Raw genomic sequence first — 22,981 nt, 5'->3', positions numbered from 1 at the left:
CTCTTCCTCCAGCCCTTGGCAATCACCCACCTACTTTCTGTATCTATGTACTTGACTGCTTTAGGAATCTTGTATAGAGGAAACATACAGTATTTGTCCTTTTGTGACTGGCTTCTTTCATTTAGCAAAATGTCTTCTAGGTTTGTCCATGTTGTACCATGTGTCAGAATTTCCTTCATTTTTAAGGCTGAATAATATTCAAATCCCACATTTTTATGTCCATTCACCTGTTGATGGACCCACAGGCTGCTTCCACTTTTTGGCTATCGTGAATAATGCTGCTATGAACATGGGTGTACAAATATATGTTAGAGTTTCTGCTTTCACTTCTATACTCAGAAGTGAGATTGCTGGGTCATATAGTAATTCTTTGTTTAATTTTTTGAAGAACTGCCATACAGCTTTCCAAAGCAGCTGCAAGGAATATTGTTTAAATCACCAATGTTCTTATTTTTTCTTAGGAGAGAATAAACGATATGGTTTCTTCTCTGAAGACAATAAATTGAAAAATATTGGTTAAACATATTATTTAAAATTACAAAGGTAACCACCAGCAGAACTAAAAACAGTCTGAATACCTTCCAAATTGCCAGAAAGCAACAAACAAAAAACAGACCACATAGAAGCATAAAAGCAGAGAACACAAAATATGACAGAAGTAGACTAAACTGATCTGTTGCAGGGATGAATAAAACTAATAGAAGCTCACTGTTTAAAAGAAAATGAAAGACAGTTGTATGTTATCAATGAGAGATATACCTAAAACAAAAAAAAAAAACCAGGAAGGTTGGTATTAATGGAGAAACAAACATATTGTATGTAAATACAAACAAAAAGTAGGCAAGAACTCTGTTAATAGTAACAGGTTGAATTCAAGCTAAGGAACCCTATAACAAATAACAACATTGAAAAACGTAAAGTAAAAATATAACAATTATAAGGATTAATTTACAGAGTATAATACTGAAATAAGTACAGAAATAAAAGTGTAATAAGGTGCTTTAACTCACTTCTCTCAGATATTGACAAATCAGACAGACAGAAAATAAGTTGTGATTCAGAGATTTTGAATAATATCTTTAATAAGATTGACGAGAGATAGCTAACTAGCAGGTTAGACAGCTAAATATATATACATATGTATATATCCTGAATATAGAGACCATATCTTATTTTCAAGCCCTCATGAGACTTTTACAAAATCTCATAGTACAACAGGCCATAAAGAAAATGATTCACAAAAAAAACAAATAGAATCAGTCATATTTTCTGACTATAGTGCATCAAAACTAACCAATGGATAATAAAAATAGAATAAAAATTAGAAAACAGTCTTCTAAATGCCTTCTGAGTCAAAGAGGAAATCAAAAACAGTAACTGCAGAAAATTCTGAAAACAAAGAAAACACATGTAAAAAAATCCATGACCTTGAAAACATGCTAAGTGACAGAAGCCAGACACAAAAGGCCTCCACGTTGTATGATTCCATTTACATGAAGTGCCCAGAATAGACAAATCCATAGAGACAGAAAGCAGATGAGTGGTTGCCATGTGCTGGGTGGAGAGGGGATGGTGAGTACCTGGTAAGAGATGTGGGGTTTCCTTCTGAGGTGATGAAAATGTTCTGGAACGAGGCAGTGGTGATGATTGAACAACACTGAAAACGTACGAAATGCCACTGAACTATACACATTAAAAATGGTTTAAATGATACATTTTAAGTTAATATGTATTTAATCACAATGAAAAAAAAATCTATGAAAAGAGAGATTTATGTTTCCATTAATGAATAGACTGTATTCACAGACCAAACTGAGGACAATCAGAAAATCTGGGCAGAATATGAAAAACATCTGATTGGAGGATTGAAGATCTAACAAGGCGATGAAAACTTAGAGGGTCAAAATCCAGAAAAAGAAAACCTAGAGAGGTAAGCTCAGGGTTTAGTGTTGCCTTTCCCCAGTGGGCATCAGATGAGTCCGGAAAAGGCATTTGAGAGGTTGAGAAGCTGGGCAGAGTATTTGTCAGCCTTTGGGGCAAGGGATAAAAATCAGAGTCTCTTCTGACACCGACTGGTGCCCCGAGATGCAACTCTGACAATGACCACCTGGAGTTAGTTAGCAGCGAACGCTACAGGTGTAAGGGAATGGCCAGTTCCCAAAAAGACTGTCTCTCACTTCAGCCACAAGCCACACCTGTTGTGGGGTTGTCCCCAGGCCACCTGCACTTCTGACCAACTGGCTACAAATTCGAGGGTCCCCATGATTCCCTCAGGTCCAATATTTCACTAGAATGACTCACAGAACTCAGGAAGGCACAATACTTATGACTGCAGTTTTATTATAAAGGAGCAGCCAAATGAAGAGAGAGACATAGGGTGAGGTTTGGGAAGTCCCCACACATAGTGCTCTATGCCCTCTGCCCCTAGAATCAGGGCATATCACTCTCCAGGTGTGCGGATGTGCTCAACAACCAGGAAGCTCCATGGAGCTCAGTGTCTCAGTTTTTGTTGGGGTGTCATTACACAGGCAAGCTTGATTAAATCACTGGCCACGTGACTGAACTCAATCTCCAGGCCCCATCCCCTCCCTGGAGGTTGAGAGGTTAGGCTAATATCACAGTCTCAACCAGTCCCTGACATGAGGCTATCTACAGGCTCACCCTGAGTCATCTCATTAGCATAAACTCAGATGTGATCCAACAGCTCATGAATTACAAAGACATTCTGATCTCTTGGGAAATTCCACGGGTTTTAGAAGCTCTGTGCCAGGAAAGCTGGACAAAGACCAGACAAATTCTTTCTTATAAACACAGGCCACCCCCCACCCCTTCACCCCACCCTGCCCCATCTTTGGTTATGGTTCCCATATAACAAAACAATCAACCCTACCTAAGCATCTACATTTGGTGTAACATTTATACAACATATACAGCAACATTCCAACATGAATATGCCTAACATAAGGAAAAGCCAGTGCGGGATAGGGATAGGAGGCTTTTAACTCAATTTCCCAACACACTTGGCCATCAATATCATTATTATTATTATACTCTTACAAACAATACCGATGTTACATTATTATCACACTATAGTAGATGTAACCTGAAAAATAAGAGTAAAAAGATACTGGCACATTACTAGAGTCCCCTTCAGTTACTAATAATTAGTCTAGTTCATTATCATATCATATGACCAAAATGTGTCCCAGGGCAAGGTCACTCGGGTTTGTAGGTTTCTGTATGATCATGTCAAAAGCAGGAGTGGCCCCAGAAATACATGGCGTCACACTTTCAGGTATCTGGTATAAGCTAAGAGACAATATCATCTCTTGTTATTGAAACCAAGCAGGACCCTGTGGGCCTCCCAGGTACAAATCCTTTCTGTGTCCCCCATTTCTTGTTTGTAGGAAATAGGCTTCATTCAGCCTCCATGACCTTCCCTGAGTTCCAAAGGGCAGGTTCAAACAGTTGCTCACCAGGAAGTGAGGGAATGCAGAAACAAGGGAGAAGCAGTCAAGAAACAATAGTGCAGCCTTGGGGCAGGGTCCTAGTTCCTCCTCAAGGAATATACATAAAAGTATCTTTGAGTTCTTCTGCAGCAACTAAGGCCCCCACCCAGGTGGAGGGTAATAACTTCAGGCTGGGCACAAGATTCCTGGAACACCGTCCTGTTACCTCACAACCAACCAATCAGAAGATAGTCACACACCCTGCAGCCCTCATCCCAAATTTTGCTTATAAAACTTCTCCCCCAAAACCTTCAGGAATTTCGGGGTTTTTGAGCCTGAGCCACCCACTGTCCTTGCTTGTCCCTGCAATAAACCTTTCTCTGCTCCAAACTCCAACATTTCAGTTCGTTTGGCCTCACTGTGCATCGGGCACATGAACTTGTGTTCAATAACATTGTCTTTGTTCCGGTTCTTTTACAGTACCCTGAACATCTGCATCTACAGCTGGGTATGCAAAGCCCAGACCAGAGTAAGTGTTTGTTCTTGTCAGGACCCATTTGTAGCCTCCCAGTGCTACCAGTATCAGTCCCATTTGCCTTCCCCCCAAGGAATCTTCTCCATGTGAAATCGAGAAGGACCCTGTGAGGCTCCTGGGCATGGAATTCTTTCTGTCCCCCATTTCTTGTTTGTAGGGAACAGACTCCAGACTCCATGATCTTCCCTGGGTTCCAAAGGGCAGATTTGAACAGTTGCTAATCAGGGAAGGGAGGGGATGCAGAGACAAGGGAGGAGCAGCCAAGAAACGACCTGAGTTAAGATTAAAGGAACCAGAGAAGCTCATCAAGATTAGGACACCACCTGAGATGAGATTAAAGAAGTGCAGGCCCTGCACACACCCTAATCTTACCACAACCCCACCCTTGAACTACTGCTATAAAACTCCTCACCAAAACCTCCGGGGTTGGGACACACAGTTTTGAGAGGCAGGAGCTCGCTGTGGCCCCCTTTGCCTGGCAAAGCAATAAAGCTATCCTTTTCTACTTCACCTAAAACTCTGTCTCCAAGATTCGACTTGGCACCAGTGCACAGAGGCCAAGTTTTCGGCATCACATAGGTATCTGCAGTCTCTGCCTCTCTTTTTAGTAGATAAAACAGTTCTTACTGGCATTTCGTGCCTCAGAGGATGCAAGAGGAATATACCTAAATTCAGCCCATATCTGCATTTTTGCCGCTCCCATATCCACTTATTTCATGGACCTAGGTGGCCACCTCAAGTGAGCACACCAGGATATCTACGTGCTAGCTCCAATGACCTTCTGATCATGAAACTGTGTGTTCTTAGATTCTATATTTGTCTGTTTGGCATCCATTAATCACAGGGCCAAACTAACAGCCAAAGTTGTTTAAATCTCACCTGTGATCCAGAGTCCATACCCTGAATCACCTCTTTATCTCACTCTCACACACGAAACCAATATTTCCCCTGCCCTAAACCATCCCAGGGTCAGATACCAGACTACTAGAGACAGCCCCCATGCTCCAAAGCTTATTGGAACTTTTCAAACTAGCCAGTCCTAAGCTATTTATGTTGTCCTGCCTTGCATTTCCCACAGAAACCCCAATAAAAGTTGTGACCTATGCCTTCCCTTTGCTCCCTTCTGTCTCCTGACCAACACTAGTGCTTCTCCTGGTGGCCCTGTATGGCATAACAAGCCCCCTCCTCTCAGGAAATGTAAGTGATAAAAATCTCCTTTCAATGGCATTGATCTCTAAGTGTCATCACTTGGTCACCTTTATAAATGACAACCCAGGCGCAAATAAGATGGGCATCAGTATGTCATATTTTAATGCAAATTCCCAAGATGACTTCCATAGAGCTGTGCCCCATATGGGTATCTCTTTCACAGGCCTGTTTTCCTTTGTCCTTCTGCCTAACCATAAGGCTGGGCCATTGACCACTGCCCATAAGTCAGTAAAAGCCCAAACATGGAGGCAAACAACATGCAATTCAGACCACTGAGCCAATTTGTTTTTACTCTTTTCAGTCAGAGTAGCAGGCTTCCAAACAAGATGCTGCCTACTCATCTTGAAACTTCCATTCATAAACCAAGAAGTTATTTGTTGGTCATTAGAGAGCTGTTCACAGGGCACTGTCCTCGTTCCAACAGATCCTCAGATGATTCCAAAGCCAGTCTTGGGGCAAGAGTCTACCTGCTTGAGAACGTACTAAGTAACTCTTTGCATTCCCTCAAAACTTCATCAAAGAACTAAACCATAAAAAAGGACAAAATAAAAATTCTAGATATGAAAAATACCATAACTGGCAAATAAAAACTTAATGTGTGGAATTAATGGCAGATTAGACAAACCTGAAGAGAGAATTAATGTACTTAAAAAATAGAACTGAAGAAATATCCACCTTGCATGAAGAGTCAAAAATAAATAAAATATAGAAGTGAAAGCAAGCAATACATTAAGAAGGCCTAACATATGTATAATGGAGTCCCATATGTAAAAGAGAGAGAAATGATGCAGAAACAATACTGGAAGAGATAATGGCTGAGAATCTTCCAAAACTGATTAAAGATATCAAGTCACAGATGCAAGAATTACTACCAACTCCCAAAGAGGATTTAAAAAAGAAAACCACACCTAGAAAAATCATAAACTCTAGCACAAAGAAAATCTTAGAAGAGAGAACAGACAGCTTTCCTTCAAAGAAGGAAAAATTATGACATCTAAGATCTTAACAAAACAATGAAGTCCAAAATACAATGTGATAATACCATCAGAGTACTAAAATACTACACCCAGCAGAAACACTCTTCAAGATTGAAGATGAAATAAAAACATTTTCAGCAAAATAAAAATCAAGAGAATTCATCACAGATTTGATTCAAACTCAACATTAAAGTGTTTTCATCAGGCAGATGGAAAAGGTATCAGATGGAAGTACAGAGATGCAGGAAGAAATGAAGAACAACAAAACAAACAGATATATAGAAAAATCTAATTGACTACTGATTTCCAAAAGGAATAATAATGTCTTGTGAGGTTTGAAATACATATGGAACTAAAATGCATTTTAAAAAAATCACATATAAGTTGGGAAAGATGATAAATGGAGTTAAAGTGTTCTAAATTTCCTACATTATCAGGGAAGAAGGTAAAACTACGTAGTAATATTAGAGTTTGATAAATCAGAGGTTTATTTATAATCATTGGGGTAACCACTAATAGAATAATTTAAAAATATATAATTTTCAAGTTAATGGAAGATGGAAATAAAATGATAAAAATATATCAATCCTAACATAGACAAATAAACCAATAAACAGAATCCAATTCATACTTATTCACTCACATAACTTATAGAAAAAGTAACACTGCAGTACATTGAGGAAAGGAAACTCTTTTAATATATGGTCTTGGGCTATTGGATGTCCATATGGAAGAAAGAATTTTGGTCCCTATCTTACATTACACATGAAAAATAATTCCAACAGACTGCAGATCCAAATATGAACTTTTAAAAACAAAAGAGCTTTTAGAAGAAAACATAAGAGAACATTTTCACAACCTTGAGTATGCAAAGATTTGTCAAATAGGACCAAAATACTAGGCTAACTATACAAGGAAAATGATAAATTGGACTGTATTAAGAGTAAAAGTATTTGCCAGTTGAAAGAGAATAAAATGGCAAACTACAGTATGCAAGAAGATATTTTCAATAACAGAGGATGTATTCATATGGCCAGAATATATTTAAAATCCCTACAAATCAATAAGAAAATGGCACTTCACAATAAATTACATTCCAGCAACCAATAAACACAGAAAAGGTATTCAACTTCATTAGTCATGACAGAAATATAAATTAAAATCATCAGATATTCCACACTACCTCCAGAATTGACTAAAAAAAAATGGAAAAAAAAACCCCCAGGTAATATCAAGTGTTGACAAAGATGTAGAACAAACAGAACTCTCAGTAACCACTGGTAACAGTGTAAATTAATGTATGGGAAAAGTGTTGGCAGTATCTAGTAAAGCTGAAAATAAGAATACTTAATGAACCCAGCAATTCTTAGGTATATAGCCAACAGAGATTTTAATGTTCATCCAAAAGACAGAATGTTCATAGAAACTCTATTCATAATAACCTCAAATTAGAGACTAAAAAGCCCATTAACAGTAGTATAGATAAATAAAACATAGTATATTCACACAAAGAATTTCTATACAGCAATAAAAATTAACAAACATGTAATAATATTATTATGGACTAAATTGTGTTCCTCCCAAATTCATATTTTGAAACCCTAACTTTCAAAGTAACTTATTTGGACACAGGGATTTTAAGGAGGTAATTAAGGTTAAATGAAGTCATAAAGGTGGCGCCTTAATCCAGTAGGACTGGTGTCCTTATAAGAGAAAGAAACTCCAAGGATGCACATGAACTGAGAAAAGGCCCTGTGAGGACACAGGGAGAAAGCATCCATCTATAAAACAGAGAGGGCTTCCCTGGTGGCGCAGTGGTTGAGAATCCGCCTGCCAATGCAGGGGACATGGGTTTGAGCCCTGGTCCGGGGAAATCCCACATGCCACAGAGCAACTAAGCCTGTGTGCCACAATTTAAAAAAAAAAGACAAAGAGAGAGGCATCAGGAGAAATCAAAACTGCCAAACCTTGATCTTAGACTTCCAGCTTCCAGAACTGTGAGACAATAAATTTCTGTTGTTTAAGCCATCCAGTCTGGCAGCCCCAGCAGACTAACACAGTATGGATATACCACATTTGTTTTGCCATTTATCAGTTGGTGGCATTTGGGTTGCTTCCATTTGGGGGCAATTATGACTAATGCTGCTATGAACATTCGTGTACAAGTTTTTGTGTGAACATATGTTTCCATTTCTCTTGGGTACATTTAGAAGTGGAGTGCTGGGTCATATGGTAACTCTAAGTTTCAACGAATTATATTTTTTAAAGTATAAAGGAATCCATAAAGAGCAGAAATTAATGCAACAAAAACAAACTTACAATAAAAGATTGATCAAAGTCAAAAGACCATTCTGTGAAAACATTAGTAAAATGTAAAAGCCGCTAGGAAAATTGATAAAGAAAAAAAAGAAGGCATGAATTACCAATATTAGCAATGAAAAAGGACATTGTTACAGATCCTATAGACATTATAAAGTTACAACTTGATGTCTTCAAATAAATTAAAATTTCAAGGGAGTTGAGAAAGTTCTTAGAAAACTACAACTTATAAGAACCAACAAAAGAAGGAATAGAAAATCTGAATAATACTATATATATAAAGAAATTTAATTTACAATTTAAATCTTCCAACAAAGAAAACTCCAGTCCCAGATGGCTTCACTGGCAAATTCTAATAAATATTTAAGAAAGAAAAATACCACAATTACACATACACTTCTGAGAATAGAAAAGAGGAAACATACCCAAACTCGAATTCTGAGGCCAGCATAACCTTGTTACTAAAATCTAACAAGGATAATAAATGAAAGGAAAGGTATAAGTCAATCTCACTAATGAACACAGGTGCAAAAAAACCCTAAACAAAATAACAGCAAAATGAATTCAACAATATATATGAAAGATAATATATCCTGAAAGTTTGTGTTATTCCAAGAATGCAAGGTTGGTATAAATTTGAAAATTAATGATTAAAACTTACCATATGAACAGGATAAAGAAGAATCATATAACCCTATGATAGATTTTCAATAGAAAAAGCAATAAAATTCAAAATCTATTGATGGTCATCCATCATTGCTCAGACTCTGATGCACATCCCTTAGTCTAATCCAATTTCCCACCCTTCCTACTTCCCCTATTCTTCCACTCTGACCCTGGAACTCATGGTTCACCCTTAGCAAAATGCCCTAAATCCTGGACTTCTTCTCCAAACATTCATTTCCCCTTCCTGCTTGCACTAAAATCTGGTTCTGCCTGGGGACATTGCTTTTCTTGCAACCCTCTCATGTAGCAGCTGATTTTTCCCCTACACAGGCCCAGAGGTAGGGTGGGGGTTTTCCCTGCTCTTCTTTACCTTTTCTAGATTAATTATCCTTCCTTTTTTCTACAAACCCCTTTTCCCTTGAAGTTTGTGTCCTTAGACTATACCACCACTATTCCTATTGAAGTCTTTCCCAGCCTCCTGACTACTCTGCCTCACTCCTTGAAGATTTAGGGCCTGGCTCTCAGCCTCTCTCTCCATCATTAAAACCTAACCATTCTTCAACCAACATCCACCAAAGACCCATACAACATCTTAGCTTTTCGGGTTCCACATTACTTATCTATTGTTGTGTAACAAAATTACCACAAAACTTCAAACAATGAGCATTTATTATCTCACACAGTTTCTCTGGGTCAAGAATTCAGAAGCACCTTAGACCAGTGATTCTGGCTCAGAGTCTCTGAGGATGTGCAGTCTGTCTGCAGGAGCTGCCACAGTCATCGGAAGGCTTAACTGGGGCAGGAAACCTGGCTCCCAAGGTGGCCCACAAACATGCCTGGCAAGTTAGCATTGGTTGGTCCACACCACATGGGTACCATGGGTGGCTGGCTTCTCCCAAGAGAGAGGGGAGCAGAAGCCACAAGTCTTTCACAACCTAACCTTGGAAGTCATACACAGTCATTAGTTACACAGGTCAGCTCTATTGAATGTGAGAGGGACTACACAAGGGGTGTGAATACCACCAGGTGAGAATCCCTAGGGGGCAGGTGAGAGTCTGGTAATCCAGCTTACTGATTTCTTCACCTCCAACTATCTTGTCCTCCATGCAACCTCCTCCTCCCACTGCCATGGTCATGCCCTTGACTGTCATCAACAACACTCACTACATTTAAAATTAGTTTCCAGCATCCCACTCTTTGGCCATTCCTTCCAATCTTTCCAGCTCGCTTATTCTTGTATCCTGACTCAAATTCTTCAACCCCAGGGAGACTCTCCAACACTTTCACTGCCCATCACTTTGCTCATCTCATTTTCTTCATTATCCCTTTCGATTCCACAGCCCATCACTTTACTCCTTGCCCCTCTCTTCCTCATCTTATTGTCCTGAAAAATGGTAAAAGCTAATTCCCTGCACCTCACACTCACGCCTGAGCACCCAGATGTGGCTGGAGGAAAACACAGTTGCACCCATTAATCTCTCTTTAAATTCATGACCACAAACCTCAAGTGGGTCATGCGCACTAATCCTCATAAATTCACATCTCCGTTTTCAGAGATAACTACTTCATTTCTTCTCACCTCTTAATAAACCTCCCATACCTGTCCCCACTCTACTCTCAGCTTCTCAGCTGACAACCTCACTCATTTCCTTGAGATAAAAGAAGCAATCTAGGGAAATATCTCATCTTCCTGCCACCAAACAGCCTACCTGCCTCTGTACCTATGTCCCCTCTCCATGTTATAAAGGATGGACCATCTCATCACTAGTGCACTGGATCCCATTCCCTCTTCCAGAAAATGGGATCTCTGGCAGAATGAGGTCAGCTCATCCTCGTTAGCTACTTGACTTGGGGGCAGAGATACAACGTCAGGGAAGGAACTTATGGCAGGTGTGTGCTTTTTAGTCAACCAAAACGCTGCGAAGACCAGAGCAGGCAGGCAGAGAGAAGCAGAGGAAAGAGAATAACCTGAGTTCCTGGCTTTCTGCACTCTTTCCAGGTCTCGTGAAGCCTGACTGGCTGCAATTCTGGGAGATACCCCTGAGTCCTCACAGCAAAATACTTGTTACATAAGTTAGCTTGAGTGGATCCTTGTTTTTACAACTAAAAGAGCCCATTTATTTATCCTATTTGGTTATAGAAAGATGTCCAGAAGGGTGTTCCAATAAAAGTTAACAGTAGTTCTCTCTGGGAAGTTGGATTTCAGAGAATTTTAAATTGTTTCTTCTTTATACTTTCTTGAATTATTTGAATCATTTCAAATGAGCATAGGACTTCCCTGGTGGCACAGTGGTTAAGAATCCGCCTGCCAATGCAGGGGATACGGGTTCGAGCCCTGGTCCGGGAAGATCCCACATGCCACGGAGCAACTAAGCCGGTATGCCACAACTACTGAAGCCCGCGCGCCTAGAGCCTGTGCTCCGCAACAAGAGAAGCCACCGCAATGAGAAGCCCGCGCACTGCAACGAAGAGTAGCCCCAGCTCGCCACAACTAGAGAAAGCCCACACACAGCAACGAAGACCCAACGCAGCCATAAATAAATAAATCTAAATAAATAAATTAAATAAGCACATACCAGCTTCCTTCCTCTCCTTACCAGTCCAATTCATCAACATCTCTTCTCAATCTCAAATGGCTCAAATTGATCCAGCTCGCTCTCCATCGTCCACACTAGCCAAATCTCCATTCTCTCTCTCTCTCTCTCTCTCTCTCTCTCTCTCTCTCTCACCTGGCTGACTGCAGGGTCGCTTCAGTCGTCCCTCTGTTCCTTGCAAACCTGCACGCCACGTCCCACAGAGCAGCCAGCTGGATCTTGTTGCCATATCAACTCAGCTATGCTACTTCCTTGCTTAAGACCCTTCAATGGCTTCCTGTCGCACCTGGAATAAAACTCAAGCCTAAGTCTCCTCACCTGTAGAGTAAGTTGTTGGAAAGGTCGAACACAGTACCGCCTGAACAGCCCGGTACAGAGCCTGGTCCATAGCAGGTACACACAGAGTAGGTGCTCTTGTCCCAGGCTGCCCAGCCACTCTCAGGAGTTCTTTTAAGTTGGAGAGTTCTTAGAAACCAGTCCATTTCTACTCTGCAACTTCATCTTTAGTCATTTTCCCCTTGCTCCCTGAGCTCCTCCCACGCTGGCTTCTGACAGAATCAGACCACGCCCAAAACCCCCTTCTACCTCCACACCTTTGCTCGTTCTTGCTGCTATAATATCCCACACAACTCCTCATGTGGCTGGTTCCTCACCCCACAGTTTTCAGTGTTTCAAAGTCACCTCCTTCCAGGTGCCTTCCCCGACCACCTTAAGGCGTAGCCTCCACTACACCCTCCTGTGTCCAACATGGCAGCCTGTATTTCCTTTGCGGCTTGTATCACAACCTGTCATTTGATCTCTCCCACCAGAACTCCCCACTGGTTTTATTTGCCTGTTTTTTTATTTTTTATTTGGCTGTGCCGGGTCTTAGCTGCAGCATGAGGGATCTTTAGTTGCAGCATGCGGGATCTAGTTCCCTGACCAGGGATCAAACCCGGGCCCCCTGCACTGGGAGCATGGAGTCTTAACCGCTGGACCACCAGGGAAGCCCCTTATTTGCCTCTTTATTCATCCTGTGCTTGGGGCTGTGCCTGGTACAGATAAGCTCTTCTGGTGTTAAGGGAATGGATTTTAACATAAAGCCTTCCCTGGTATGCCCAGGTGGAAGCCATCACTGGGTCCCTTGAATTCTCACACTTCTTCATCTCCACTTTCTTAGGACACATCTTGCTTCGTATTTTATATTGGAACTACATGAACAGAGAGGCAGAGTAGTGTGGTAGTCAGACCAGACCTCTGTTCAAATGCCAGCCCTGCCTTCTCCCAGCCCCAGAACAGTACCTGGCACAGAGAAAACAACATAAGGAATCAGTATTGCTCTGCTTTGCATTATCCCCCATCAGGAGCTGATTCAAAGTTCCTTGAAGGTAAGATCACACATATGATTTAGTCTTTGAAAACTTCCACAATGGCTAGCTCAGGACACATGGTAGGTGCGCAACAGATAATAAATTATAAGAGCCGAATTTTATTATGAGTTTATATGTACCGGGTTCTAAACTATTCTAAATACTCTGCATGTATCAGCTCATTTAATCCTCACCAGAAGTACAACTACTATTTCCATTTCACAGATTTCACCAAGTCCTAGGGAATTAAAAACTTGGCCCAGGTTCACTCAGTAAGTGGGGCATCTAGGATTTGAACACAGGACTCAGTCAGCCAAGCCTTAACCACAAGATATGGTGTAGACCAACTAGTTAGAACAGATTTATGAGACTAGAGACAACAATCTAGATGTTTAACAAAGGAGCTGGTTAAATAAACTGTGCTAGAATTGTATGTAGCCATTAAAATGATGACAGACATCTGTATTTATAATACCAAAAGCCATTCATAACATAACTTAGAAAAGCAAGCTAGAAAACAGTACAATAAACCCGCACATGAATATTTACAGGAGCCTATTTATAACTGCCAAAAACTGGAGGCAACCGAGATGTCCTTCCAGAGGTGAATGGATAAACAAACAGTGGTACGGTCATACAATGGAGTATTATTCAGCGATAAAAAGAAATGAGCTATTAATCTACGAAAAGACATGGAGGAAGCGTAAAAGAATATTGTTGAGTGAAAGAAGCCAGCCTGGAAAGGCTACTTACTGTGTGACTCCAACCATAAGGCGTTCTGGAAAATTCAAAACTAGAGAAACCGTAAAAAGATCAGTGGCCGCAAGGGGTCTTAGGGGGAGGGATGAATTGGTAGAGCACAGGGGATTTTTAGGGTAGTAAAACTATTCTGTATGCTACTGTAGTGGTGGACACATGACGCGTTATGCATTTATCAAAACTTTGAACTTTACAGCACAAAGAGTGAACCTTAATTAAGCTACGGGGCTTTAGTTAATAATAGTGTATCAATGTTGGTCCATCAATTGTAACAAAAGTACCACCCCAACGCAAGATGTTACTAATAGTGGAAAACTGTGAGGGTGGGAACAAGGGGATAGAGGGACCCTGCACTCTGTCCTCAATTTGTTGTAAACCTAAAACTGCTCCCAAACCTAAAGTCTGTTACTTTAAAAACAAACTATAGCAGCATGAGCCCTTTCACGTCAATATACAACTTGTGTTTTTGTGCATAGAACTGTCTGCAAGGACACAACCAAATTTAATCGCAGTTGTCTCAGAGTGGTAGGACGAATGGAGAGCTTTCTCCTAGTTCTACTTGTCCTTTTTTTTTTTTTTAACAAAAGCATGCGTTAATTTCTTATAAAGAAGTAAAGTGAGGCAGGGGGGCCCAGTGCGCCCCGGAGCCAGCTCTGCCCAGCGCTGGCGCCGCCGAGAACTCGGCTCCCGCTCGGCGCCCGCGGGGACCAGCGCCCTGCTCGGCATCTGCTCCGCCCACCGCGTCCCACGCCTTTTCAGTTTTGTGTCCCGGCGGTGAGGGAAGGGAAGGCAGAATTCCTCCGGTGCAATTGCGTCTGCACACTCGGCTGGCGCAGAAGCCGGGAGGGCGCCGGGCAGGGGCACCGCGGGGCTGGGCCGGGGCCGCAGACGTCCGGCTCAGCCTCCGGGAGCCCGGCCGCCGCCCCGCCTGGCCTTCTGGGGGCTGGAATGTTCCCGCGGCCGAGTGTACTTTGTTCTGGGGATGGGGGAGGGTGGAGCGAGGGCAGGGCTCCAGGACTCCGGGGCTCCTGGGACTTGGAGGGCAGCCAGCTTTCCGTTCCCAGGGTGCCTTCCGGGGTGGAGTGGGGAGGGCAGGGAGAGGAGTTGTCTAGTTCCCGGGCTGGGCAGCTGCGGGGCACCCGGCGGAACCCCTGGATTCCAGTGCCAGGCCTGCCACGACTAGCTGCATGCTCCTGGCGTCCTGTCGCTTCACCTCTCTGGGCCTCAATTTCCTCATCTACAAAATGGGGATAAGAATAATGACAATGGCACATAGTTATTGCCACTGTGGTAAAGCCCTCTGCAAGCGCTTTTTCCTCATAATAACCCTTTGAGGTAGGTGCTGTTACTATAATAACGTAATTATCCTATTAGTATTCTAAAGTATCAGTATTCATAAGTATTCTATTAGTAGAAGAATATTCCCTCACTGCCAGGCCCTTTGGACAGCACAGATGCTCTGGCTGTAGAAAGCCTGGCCCAGCCTCCTTCCAGGTAGTGAAATGTGCACAATTATTATTATTATTTTTTAATGTGCACAATTACTATTTTCACTTGAAAGATGAGGAAAGAGAAGCTCAGGGAGGTTAAGTAACTTGTCCAAGGGCACACAGCGCCTAAGTGGCCATCCTGGATGCAAACTCAGGCAGTCAGGCCGAGACCCTCCACTCTTAACCTCTACAGATACTGCAACCCTACTGCCAGTCTTCAGGGAGCCCTTAAAATCTGTTTATTTGGACATATTGCAATCCATGCAACAATTCTGAGGAAGTATTGCTACTAATAATAATTAACTCTAAGTAATGATAACTATCACCAATTGAGGACTGTGATTCTCAGAACACCCTATGAGGTAAGTACTACTATTATTATTCCCATTTTAGGCATGAAAGAATTGAGGCACCGGGAGGTCTCTCTGGTGCTAGGAGATGGAACTCATTCATAGTGAAGCCAAGAGCCCAATGACCCCTTAGCTGTAGCCTCCTTTTGTAGTATTTTATAGGGAGGCAGACTCCTCCAGAGTCTGATTATAGAGGCTAGCCTGGAAGGACAGTCCTTCCTTCTCTAAACATTGCCAGAGGCAACTTTGCCTGGTAATCTAAGGCACTCTGGAGAGTGTAATGAGTCTCAAGCAGTATCGAACACCTTCTGGGGAGCTGCTCCTAGTGTACACCTTCCAGGAGCCCAGCAGCTTAGTACCCGTGGAAGCATCTCCACCCAGAATCTTTGCAGAGGGCAGGTCAGCTGCCCTAAGTTGTGAACAAAGGAGTGCTTGGTAGCAAAATCTCCCTGTCCCGTTTTCATTATGTTCCCTTCCCTCTACAACTCCTCCATCACACTGACTGGAAAGTCATTACTAGGCTCCCATCCGCCCCATTTGGGTTAAGAGACTGCTTCTTTCAAAAATGCAAATGTTGCTGTTGCTTCTATGCAATCTTCCGCCGTGTACCTTCAACCTACCATCTCCTGGGAAAGGAAGAAACACTCTCATTCTTTATAGTAGGTGTTAAAGGTTTGTCGAAGATGCCTTCGCAAATAGCCACATATTGCTGTCTTGTCATGCAGGGCACGCAGTAGGCACTGAATAACTGTTCCCTCAGCCTGGAAGGCTCTTCCTCCAGTTACCTGCATGGCTCCCTCCCTCACCTCCTTCAGTTTTTACTCAAGACACCTTCCCTGTGGGGCCTTCCCTGACCACCAAATTGCAATTACACCCTGACAACTGTCCTGATTCCTTTTCCCTGTTTTATTCTTTCCATAGCACTTGTCACTGTCTACTCGATTATTTTTATTCATTTTGTTTATTGTCTGTCTTCCCCTGCTAGAATGCAAGTTCCTTGAGGGTAGAGACCTCTCTCTGTTTTCTTCCTCCCTGTATCCACCAGTGCCTGTAACTGGGAGGAAGGAAAGGAAGAGGAGGGAAAAGTAGCTTCCCTGGCCCTTCCAACCCTTGGTGACTACCAGCCTTTGGAGGAACACACATTTCTTATTCCTGCTATTTACTTGACATTTGGCACATCATATCCCCTTGGTGACACTGCTTGTAGCATTGTCCCATTCTGCTATTTGACTTCACAGTCGTGTATCTCATGTACCTGAGCAGACAGTAAATTTCCTACCGAGGAACAGAGGGAAAAAGGATCTGAATCTTTGTATCCCCCCAATACCAAGAACAGGGTAGAATTTCTACAGGTTACAGAGCTCTTCTGATTTTAGAAAGAAAAATGTCACCCCTCCCTCCCTTCCTTCCCCGACCTTGTTCTCCTCCCCACACCCCCAGTTCAGCTCCATTATTGTCAGACTTAACTGCTGAAGTTTGATTTGTCTGAAGTTTGATATTTAATGTTTTTAACCAAATAAGTTTATAGCATCTTTGACAAGTAACATTTAATATTTCTTAATAGGGGTCAATATGTGAACTATCTTATTTCTTAACAACAGCTCTGTTTTCTCAGACACTAAATGAAACAGAAAATTTCATACCTTGACTATGTTCTTGCCATAATCTGCATCCTTGGTTTCCTCTTTATTGTTAAAGGGAATTTTTAAAAATTTGTTTAAATGACCTAAGTGAGAAAGAGAGGGAGAGAATGAGTTGCATTCCCCGGAGGTGAATGAAGCCCACTGTCTCCCTTGGCAGTCAGCCACCTCACCCTAGACCTCAAAAATAGGGAATGCACAGCTAGGGATAGCCCTTAGTTTTATAGCATCACAGATGATTACAGCAAACACCAAATTTGTCCTTCTTCTCTTCCTACATTGCCCCAGGCTTGGCTGTGATCTGAGGTGGTGTCACATCTGACTCAGGGGAAGTGAGAGGTCAGGGGAAGTGGAAGGGACTGCTTGAAAAAGACTATCTAGTGAATATGTAATTTTTACTATCTACAAAAATCTAAAAATGTGCACAAATAAGCATTTATCATGTGATCTGAAGTTTCATCATCCTATTGTAAGTGTATGATGATCTCCATACCTGGCATCTGTTAAAACTGTGGTAAAAGGTGCCATTCGGATTGACTTGAATCTGAGAAAAATACATCAGAATGGTTTCTGCATAACTCTCTACAAAGAATACCTGCAGGGTCCTCGTGAGCTATGTGGAAGGGAGTGATGACTGAATGGAGGATGAATGGGTGGATGGCAAATGAATTGATCTATGGATAAGTAGGTAAATGAATAAATGGGTGAATGGCTAGGGAGCTGCACAAATGGATAGACAGGGGAAGATAGGTAACTGGATTTGCTGGGCTCCAAAGTCCTTGACCTACCCCAGCACTGACCAATGCCTTCAAAGATAGTGGTTTATCCATTGGTCTTCCCCCACAAAATTTTGAGGTCCTCGAAGGCATGAAGTTAATTTTATCATTTTTTGTATCGTGGGCCCCTAGCCTCGTTGGAGCCAATGTCTGCCTCGTTCACAGACGTATTAGTTAGGATGTAAATCTGGCTGCTGTTACACACAGAATCTCATCTGCATGATGGAACACCACAAAGGCCAAAATGTAGCCAGCAGGAAGGGAAACAGAGGAAGGGGTAGGCACACGTGTCCCCTTCAAAGGCAGGACCTAGAAATTGGACGCATCATTTGGGCTCTCATCCCATAGGCCAGGACTTTGTCACATGGCCACACCTCACTACAAGGATTCTGGGCAGTCTCGTGTCCATCTAAATATTAGTGGTTCTACAAACAGCAGAAGTGGATATTGGAAGAAGTCTCTGCCACATAAGTGACCAACACACTCTCATTTGTTAAGTGAATAACTAAATAAATGAATCTAACTGACATTGAACATCTGTATCCTGAGGAGGCAAAGCATACTGAATCACATAGTTAAGTGAAAAAAACAAAGCAGGATTCATGAACATAGGATGCAATTATTCCACTTCCCAGGCTCCCTCCAAGTGGCCATGTGACATCACTGTGGCCAATGGGATATAAGTGGAAGGCAGCTGAAGACCTCTGAGAATGTTTCTGCTTTTAATACACTTTTCCCTCTTTCTTCCTACTTCTTGATTAGTGAAATAGAGATGTGAGAGTGAAAGTGGAACAATCAACTTGTTACCATGAGACAATGAACAAGAAAGGAAGAACCGCACATTAAGGCTGACTGAGCAGAAAGATGGAAAATAGCAGGACGTTGATAATATCATGAGGACGCTGCCCACCCTTGACTGCCTGCCTGCAGACTTCTCGTTAATGAGAAACAGAAGCTCCTCCTTGGTTAAGCTGGGATAGTGGCCTTTCTGTTTCATCCAGCCTAACCGATATATAGAGCTTGAAAATTCATTGAGTACATAGAATATTTCTGGAGTGAGACACAAGAAACTGTAGCCATAGCTACCTCTCCTGGGAGAAGTCATGATGATTGGAGGACAGGGATGGACAAGAGACTTACTTTTCATTTAGTCTTATATTTTTGAACATTGAATTGTTGGCATTTAGATATTTGACGAAAAAGTGTTGCAGTAACACCTTACAGTGAAGAAAGTCAAAAGAAACGGTTTCATCCATGAATTTGATGGCTCAAGAAATTCAGTGTCCAGCAGTTGTATTATTGTAACACCATGTTATGATATCATCAGAGGCAAAGTTGTCTCAAGAAACTAATCACAAGGGGTGGTTCAAGAACTGAATTTTGAAAATTATTTATTCGTAAAAATAAATTAGTAGATGGATGTGATACTTCATAAAAGTGGAGGGGTTTGGTTTGGGTTTTTGTTTGGTTTTGTTTTAAATCAGAAGGAGCTTTCATTGTCTCTCTAATGTTTTATCTCTTAAGCTAGGTAGAGAGTATACTGTTCTGATTGCTTGGAATATTTCCTAATTTGAAACTAATTAATTAGTTAACTGAAAACTCAGAGTGCGTTTAAGTGTAATGACGCACTCTGCTTCCCTTGAATTACGACGCACCTTCTCATGGCTGCTACAATGAGCTCCCCAAATTGCACATGACCCACAACTTATCTCGGCCTCACTTTTCCACCACCCATTTGTGGTGACAGTGGCACCACAAATAGTTGTGGGGATTATGAACGATCCTGGTGCCTGTGAGTCATGATTCTTATACTTACTTTGATTTTCTTCTTAATTTTACCCATAGATAAATTCTTAATATGGAAGGAGGCAGGGGAGATGAATCAAACACAAAGGCTACATCCACATCTAGAAGGCACAGGAGAGAGCCTGACAGGAGGATCATTTCTATTAGGAACCACATGGCAATGACCAAATCAAACACAAACTGATGGTGCGAGGGCAATTTGTCATAATCATAATCACATCGATATAGATTTGAATTCTGTTATAATTTTAAATAGTAAAATAAGATGAGCTCATGTTTATTCTGCAACAGCACATATTTGTTCCTTTCCTAATATTACCTATGGTGTGAAGATGTGGGGAAAATAAAATTTATTAAAAGGTACATTTTAATTTAAATAAAGCTGCATATTAAAAAAATTAAGTTGGTTATACTTATGCACTTTTCCTTATAAAATGACAAAGTTTTTAAAAGTTCTTTAAAGGGCTGATTTTACTACTCATTTGTTTATAAAATGCTTTTATAAATAGTATGCCAAAAAAAAATTGAAGGGCTGTTTATTTTACTTGTCTATGAAATATTTGATATTCCTCAAAAATAGGTTATGCTCATGAAAATGTGCCTTGTATGTGAATTCATTATGTATGTCACTGGGGGTAAAAAAGGCTGAGAAACAAAAGAAAAATCACTACATTGTCAGTAGATTCTAATAAAACTAATAATAAGATCAGCTATGATTCAAAGGGGTCACTGAAGAAGATCAAAGCTGGACTTCTGAGTATCGGTGTGTGTGATAAATTACATAATTATTTTGTACCAAGTCCAAGACTCTTACCATGCTACCCCCTAAACCAAAAAAGGAGGGGGGTGTATGTGGAATCTGTAACATCTCACTTGGATGTGACATGCTAAGGTACAAAGAAATATATTTCTTAGAGGGACACTGATATTTTTGTTAGGTTATATATTGCTGAACAGGCTTGATAATAAAGATGTGTGGGTCTCTTTGAAATAAAAAATAATACATTTTTGAAAACTTAAACCCTAGTGGAATTTAAAAATAGTATATCTATCTTCCAAATCACAGCAAGATAAAAGCAAACAAAACACAGTCCACATAACAAACGACAGGAAAAAAATAAAGAGAATGATAAACAAGCATGAATCATAAGCAAGATTACCAAAAACAAAATACATAATCAAAACAATACATGTAAATGAGGTAAAGCCCCCTATTAGAAGACAAAGACACACCGTTTAGATGAAAAAGAAATCAATCATATGCCTCGTATAAGAGACACACTCAAAACAAAATTATGCAAAAAGGTTCAAAAGAACACAAAATGCAAAAATTTAACCTTAACTTCATGTGGGTTATAAACGTACTGTGGTACTTATTTACAATTTTGGAGTGGCGGTGATAAATGACTTCTAGTAGAATGCTAGAGTATAATGATTAGGTATGGACCCACCTGTATTAGCAAAATGTTCATGCTTATCTTATTCCTTCAAGACTTCCCTGCTCTCCTTTATGTGCCCAGGAATCCAGTGTGTGCTGTGTGTATATATGGTGGGGGAGGGAGGGAGTGGGAGACTTCTGCTCACTTCCATCTTTTGCACCACAGCCAAATAGAAGGTAGAGTACAGAGCAAATATCTTTAAGAATATGAAACTGAAAGTTGCACAGTCACCTCTACTCACATCCCACTGGTGAGAGCTCATTCACATGGTCACCCCAAGTAGCAAGGTGGGGCTGGGAAATGTAAGTTTCTAGCTGGGTTGCCCAGTGCCCAGGAAGGAGAGAACCGTTTATGGCAATAATCAATCCACCAAAATGATCATCAATTATCTGTGCAAGTCCCCTCACTTGTTCCATCCATTCATTCACTCACTCTTTTTTATAGCCATACCACACACCCTCCCATATACCTGGGCAATCAATCTATTGTGTTTAAAGTACATACTTCTGTTTATATTTTTGAAAAATATGTAATTTTGTTTTGTGTGCATGTAATTTTTCCCTTTTCTGAGTCAATTTTATTGAAGTATAATTTACATTCAAGAGTAGCCAACAGATCTTTGACAAAGGAGCAAAGACAATTCAGTGGAAAAAAGAATAGTCTTTTCAACAAATGGTGCTACAAAACTGGATGTCCATAGGCAAAAAAAAAAAAGTCTAGACACAGACTTTACACCTTTCACAAAAACTAACTCAAAATAGATCGTAGACTGAAATGTAAAATGCAAACCTGTAAAACGTCTAGAGGACGACGGGAGAAAATCTAGGTAACTTAGATTAGCAGTGAATTTTTAGATATAACACCAAAAGCATGATTCATAAAAGAAAAAAAATGGAAAAGTTAGACTTTATGAAATGAAAACCTTCTGCTCTGTAAAAGATGCTGTTAAGAGAATGAAAAGGTCACAGCCTGAGAGAAAATATTTACAAAACACATATCTGATAAAGGACTTGTATCCAAAATATATAGAGAACTCTTAAAACTCAGCAGTAAAAAACCAAACAAACCAACTTAAAAATAGGTAAAAATTCAAGAAGGGAAGCGGGGGTCGGACAAACTGAGAGACTGGGATTGACATACATACCCCACTATGTATAAAATGATAGTTAATGAGAACCTGCTGTATAGCACAGGGAACTCTACTCAGTGATCTGAGGTGACCTAAATGGGAAGGAAATCTAAAAAAGAGGGGATATAGGTATACGTATAACCGATTCACTTTGCTGTACAGCAGAAACTAACACAACATTGTAAAGCAACTATACTCCAATAAAAAAAAAATAAAGAATGATAAAAAAGGTAAAACTTCTGAATAGATACCTCACCAAAGAAGATAAACAGATGGCAAATAAGCTTATAAAAGATCCTCAACATCGTTTTTCATTAAGGAATTGCAAATTGAATGAATGAGATATATACATGTGTATATTTAACCTTATAAGAAATAGTATTCCAAAGTGAGGCACCATTCTGCATTCCACCAGCAATGTATAAGAGTTCCAGTTGTTCTGCATCCTAAACAGTAGTTGGTATTGTGAGATTTTTTAATGTGAGCAATTTGGT

General features: G+C 40.8%; 2 long non-coding RNA genes across 2 annotated transcripts in view; one reads left to right on the top strand and one right to left on the bottom strand.

Annotated features, from left to right (window-relative positions):
* Nucleotides 1-1,692: 1,692 nt before the first annotated feature.
* LOC309624844 overlaps nucleotides 1,693-22,981 on the bottom strand; it is a 54,474-nt gene continuing 33,185 nt past the window's right edge. The window contains exons 4-5 of the long non-coding RNA XR_014242142.1: nucleotides 17,341-17,423; nucleotides 1,693-15,094 (exon numbers count right to left, since the gene is read on the bottom strand). This is a non-coding gene — a long non-coding RNA (uncharacterized lncRNA). The remainder of the gene's footprint in view (nucleotides 15,095-17,340; nucleotides 17,424-22,981) is intronic.
* Nucleotides 15,094-21,005, top strand: LOC309624864. Its single transcript, XR_014242178.1, has 2 exons — nucleotides 15,094-15,709; nucleotides 18,876-21,005. It is a non-coding gene; the product is annotated as an uncharacterized lncRNA (long non-coding RNA).

This window comes from Balaenoptera borealis (genome assembly GCF_965194805.1).
Source record: "Balaenoptera borealis genome assembly, chromosome: 3".
NCBI classification, from domain to species: Eukaryota; Metazoa; Chordata; class Mammalia; order Artiodactyla; family Balaenopteridae; genus Balaenoptera; species Balaenoptera borealis.
Note: the sequence above shows the minus strand (reverse complement) of the source record. Positions and strands in the feature narration are given on the sequence as shown.